The sequence below is a fragment of the Anas acuta genome, unplaced genomic scaffold (assembly GCF_963932015.1).
Source record: "Anas acuta unplaced genomic scaffold, bAnaAcu1.1 SCAFFOLD_50, whole genome shotgun sequence".
In the NCBI taxonomy this organism is placed as follows: Eukaryota; Metazoa; Chordata; class Aves; order Anseriformes; family Anatidae; genus Anas; species Anas acuta.
Window position 1 is genome coordinate 680054 of NW_027076097.1, and position 5718 is coordinate 685771.

The window sequence follows — 5718 nt, forward strand, 5'->3', positions numbered from 1 at the left end:
CTCCTCATCCGTCTCCTCATCCTGGTTCGGCGGTCTATAGCAGACCCCGACCAGGACACTAGCCTTGTTGTCCCTGCCGATCCTAACCCAAAGGGACTCGATCTTGTCATTCCTAGCCTCGAGTTCTACAACATCGAAAGACTCTCTAATATAGAGAGCCACACCGCCACCCCTTCTGCGCTGCCTGTCCCTTCTGAAGAGCCTATAGCCAGGCATCGCAGCACTCCAGTCATGAGACTGGTCCCACCACGTTTCCGTGATGGCAACCAAGTCGTAGCCTGCCCGCTGCACGATGGCTTCCAGCTCCTCCTGTTTATTACCCATGCTGCGTGCATTGGTGTAGATGCACTTCAGCTGGGCCTTTACCTTATCCTCCGGCCTTGCCATTGTTCCCCCTGGCACAGCCCCAACAGTCCTGGTTTTAGCCCCATCCCCCTTCTTACCTAGTTTAAAGCCCTATCTATCAGCCCTGCCAACTCCTGACCCAAGATCCTTACCCCTCTCCGAGAGAGGCCCATCCCATCCGGTGCCATCAGGCCCGGTGTAGCATAGACCTTCCCGTGATCAAAAAACCCAAAGTTGTGCCGGTCACACCAGTCACGAAGCCACGAGTTTATGCGAACAGCGCACCTTTCAGCTTCCATCCCCCCTATCGGAAGGACAGAGGCAAACACAACCTGTGCGCCTGAACCTCTAAGTTGTCGCCCCAAATCCCTAAAGTCTCTTTTGATCGCCTTCGGGCTTCTCTTTGCTACTTCATCGCTACCAGCCTGAAAGACCAATAGCGAGTAGTAGTCAGTGGGCCGTACCAGGCGCTTGACCTTCTTGGCAATGTCCCTGACCCTGGCCCCAGGGAGGCAGCAGACCTCCCTACGGGTAGGGTCAGGCCGACAAACAGGGCCCTCTGTTCCCCTAAGGACAGAGTCACCCACAACAATCACCCTTCTTTCGTTCTTGGTGGAGGCAGTCCTGATGCGTGGAGTTGACCTCCTTACCCTAGGAATCCTCCTGGGAACACTTTCTACCTCTTCCTCAGTTGCTGTTGATCTCTCATTCTCCAGGGCCTCAAACCTGTTTTGTAAGGGCACCTGGGAAGGTGGGGTCGGAAGAGGAGGGCATCGCCTGCGATGTCGAGCAGGGACCTGTCTCCATTCCTCCTCAACTCCCAGGTCCCCTCCCTCTGCCCGACGGCGACTGGGCAGGGTGTCCACCCCCATTTGGGGTGTCTCACCCCGGTACCTCTCCTTGAGGCCCTGCAGGGAGTTGCTCCAGAAGTCTATCTCCCGCTCACACTCCCTGATGGCCCTCAGCCTCTCCACCTCCTCCTTGAGCTCCGCCACCATGCGGATCAGGTCATCCACTTGCTCACACCTAACACACGCAGCGTCTCTGCCTCCTGCCGATGGCAGGAATAGGCTCTGACACTCCCTGCATCCCGTGACCTGAACCGCTGCATTCTTTAGCGGGTACTCGGTCTGGGTGTGTAGGTTTACCTACCTTTAGGTTTGTTCAGGAACAGCGAACCCGGAGGGTCCAGTTGCATGTGGGGCTGCGTAAAGGCTCCCCTGGGGAGATCACTTGTACCCAAAGCCTTCCTTTGGGGGCACTTTTGGATGGTCCAAAGGGGCTTGCAACACATTTCCTGGGGCCTGATTTTTCAGTCGTCTCCGATGACTAGCTAGGGCTATGTTTAGGGATGCTCGGAAACAGTAAACCCGGAGGGTCCAGTTGCATGTGGGGCTGCGTAAAGGCTCCCCTGGGGAGATCACTTGTACCCAAAGCCTTCCTTTGCGGGCACTATTGGATGGTCCAAAGGGGCTGGCAACGCATTTCCTGGGGCCTGATTTTTCAGTCGTCTCCGATGACGGCTAGGGCTACGTTTAGGTTTGCTCAGGAACAGCGAACCCGGAGGGTCCAGTTGCATGTGGGGCTGTGTAAAGGCTCCCCTGGGGATTTCTCTTGTACCCAAAGCCTTCCTTTGGTGACACTTTTGGATGGTCCAAAGGGGCTTGCAACGCGTTTTCTGGGGCTCGGGTTTTCAGTCTTCTCCCATGCCGGCTAGGGATATATTTAGGGTTGCTCGGAAAAATCGAACCTAAAGGGTCCAGTTGCATGTGGGGCTGCGTAAAGGCTCCCCTGGGGAGTTCTCTTGTACCCAAAGCCTTCCTTTGGGGGCACTTTTGGATGGGCGAAAAGGGCTCGTAACGCATTTCCTGGGGCCTGATTTTTCAGTCGTCATCGATGCCGGCTAGGGATATGTTTAGGGATGCTCGGAAACAGCGAACCCGGAGGGTCCAGTTGCATGTGGGGCTGCGTAAAGGCTCCCCTGGGGAGTTCACTTGTACCCAAAGCCTTCCTTTGGGGGCACTTTTGGATGGGCGAAAAGGCCTCGCAACGCATTTCCTGGGGCCTGATTTTTCAGTCGTCTTCGAAGACGTCTAGGACTATGTTTAGGTTTGCTCAGGAACAGCGAACCCGGAGGGTCCAGATGCATGTGGGGCTGCGTAAAGGCTCCCCTGGGGAGTTCACTTGTACCCAAAGCCTTCCTTTGGGGGCACTATTGGATGGGCGAAAAGGCCTCGCAACGCATTTCCTGGGGCCTGATTTTTCAATCGTCTTCTTTGCCGTCTAGGGCTATGTTTAGGGATGCTCGGAAACAGCGAACACGGAGGGTCCAGTTGCATGTGGGGCTGCGTAAAGGCTCCCCTGGGGAGTTCACTTGTACCCAAAGTCTTCCTTTGGGGGCACTTTTGGATGGGCAAAAAGGGCTCGCAACGCTTTTCCTGGGGCCTGATTTTTCACTCGTCTCCGAAGACAGCTAGGGCTACGTTTAGGTTTGTTCAGGAACAGCGAACCCGGAGGGTCCAGTTGCATGTGGGGCTGCGTAAAGGCTCCCCTGGGGTGTTCTCTTGTACCCAAAGCCTTCCTTTGGTGACACTTTTGGATGGTCCAAAGGGGCTTGCAACGCGTTTTCTGGGGCCCGGGTTTTCAGTCTTCTTACATGACGGCTAGTGATATATTTAGGATTGCTCGGAAAAATCGAACCCGGAGGGTCCAGTTGCATGTGGGGCTGCGTAAAGGCTCCCCTGGGGAGTTCACTTGTACCCAAAGCCTTTCTTTGGGGGCACTTTTGGGTGAGCGAAAAGGCCTCGCAACGCATTTCCTGGGGCCTGATTTTTCACTCGTCTCCGAAGACGGCTAGGGATATGTTTAGGGATGCTCGGAAACAGCGAACCCGGAGGGTCCAGTTGCATGTGGGGCTGCGTAAAGGCTCCCCTGGGGAGTTCTCTTGTACCCAATGCCTTCCTTTGGGGCCACTTTTGGATGGTCTGAAGGGGCTGGCAACACATTTCCTGGGTCCTGATTTTTCACTCGTCTTCGATGCCGGCTAGGGCTATGTTTAGGGATGCTCGGAAACAGCGAACCCGGAGGGTCCAGTTGCATGTGGGGCTGCATAAAGACTCCCCTGGGGAGATCACTTGTACCCAAAGCCTTCCTTTGCTGGCACTTTTGGATGGTCCAAAGGGGCTGGCAACGCATTTCCTGGGGCCTGATTTTTCACTCGTCTCCGAAGACGGCTAGGGCTACGTTTAGGTTTGCTCATGAACAGCGAACCGGGAGGGTCCAGTTGCATGTGGGGCTGCGTAAAGGCTCCCCTGGGGAGTTCACTTGTACCCAAAGCCTTCCTTTGGGGGCACTTTTGGATGGGCGAAAAGGCCTCGCAACGCATTTCCTGGGGCCTGATTTTTCACTCGTCTCCGATGACGGCTAGGGCTATGTTTAGGGATGCTCGGAAACAGCGAACCCGGAGTGTCAAGTTGCATGTGGGGCTGCATAAAGGCTCCCCTGGGGAGTTCACTTGTACCCAAAGCCTTCCTTTGGGGGCACTTTTGGATGGGCGAAAAGGGCTTGCAACGCATTTCCTGGGGCCTGATTTTTCAGTCGTCTTCGATGCCTTCTAGGACTATGTTTAGGGATGCTCGGAAACAGCAAACCCGGAGGGTCCAGTTGCATGTGGGGCTGCGTAAAGGCTCCCCTGGGGAGTTCTCTTGTACCCAAAGTCTTCCTTTGGGGGCACATTTGGATGGGCGAAAAGGCCTCGGAACACATTTCCTGGGGCCTGATTTTTCACTCGTCTCCGAAGACGGCTAGGGCTACGTTTAGGTTTGTTCAGGAACAGCAAACCCGGAGGGTCCAGTTGCATGTGGGGCTGCGTAAAGGCTCCCCTGGGGAGTTCTCTTGTACCCAAAGCCTTCCTTTGGTGACACTTTTGGATGGTCCAAAGGGGCTTGCAACGCGTTTTCTGGGGCCCGGGTTTTCAGTCTTCTCCCATGACGGGTAGTGATATATTTAGGATTGCTCGGAAAAATCGAACCCGGAGGGTCCAGTTGCATGTGGGGCTGCGTAAAGGCTCCCCTGGGGAGTTCACTTGTACCCAAAGCCTTCCTTTGGGGGCACTTTTGGATGGACGAAAAGGGCTCGCAACGCATTTCCTGGGGACTGATTTTTCAGTCGACTTCGATGCCGGCTAGGACTATGTTTAGGGATGCTCGGAAACAGCGAACCCGGAGGGTCCAGTTGCATGTGGGGCTGCGTAAAGGCTCCCCTGGGGAGTTCACTTGTACCCAAAGCCTTCCTTTGGGGGCACTTTTGATTGGGCGAAAAGGCCTCGCAACGCATTTCCTGGGGCCTGATTTTTCACTCGTCTCCGATGACTAGCTAGGGCTAGGTTTAGGGATGCTCGGAAACAGTAAACCCGGAGGGTCCAGTTGCATGTGGGGCTGCGTAAAGGCTCCCCTGGGGAGATCACTTGTACCCAAAGCCTTCCTTTGCGGGCACTATTGGATGGTCCAAAGGGGCTGGCAACGCATTTCCTGGGGCCTGATTTTTCAGTCGTCTCCGATGACGGCTAGGGCTACGTTTAGGTTTGCTCATGAACAGCGAACCCGGAGGGTCCAGTTGCATGTGGGGCTGTGTAAAGGCTCCCCTGGGGAGTTCTCTTGTACCCAAAGCCTTCCTTTGGTGACACTTTTGGATGGTCCAAAGGGGCTTGCAACGCGTTTTCCGGGGCTCGGGTTTTCAGTCTTCTCCCATGCCGGCTAGGGATATATTTAGGGTTGCTCGGAAAAATCGAACCTAAAGGGTCCAGTTGCATGTGGGGCTGCGTAAAGGCTCCCCTGGGGAGTTCTCTTGTACCCAAAGCCTTCCTTTGGGGGCACTTTTGGATGGGCGAAAAGGGCTCGTAACGCATTTCCTGGGGCCTGATTTTTCAGTCGTCATCGATGCCGGCTAGGGCTATGTTTAGGGGTGCTCGGAAACAGCGAACCCGGAGGGTCCAGTTGCATGTGGGGCTGCGTAAAGGCTCCCCTGGGGAGTTCACTTGTACCCAAAGCCTTCCTTTGGGGGCACTTTTGGACGGGCGAAAAGGGCTCGCAACGCATTTCCTGGGGCCTGATTTTTCAGTCGTCTTCGAAGCCGTCTAGGACTATGTTTAGGTTTGCTCAGGAACAGCGAACCCGCAGGGTCCAGATGCATGTGGGGCTGCGTAAAGGCTCCCCTGGGGAGTTCACTTGTACCCAAAGCCTTCCTTTGGGGGCACTTTTGGATGGGCGAAAAGGCCTCACAACGCATTTCCTGGGGCCTGATTTTTCAGTCGTCTTCGAAGCCGTCTAGGGCTATGTTTAGGGATGCTCGGAAACAGCGAACCCGGAGGGTCCA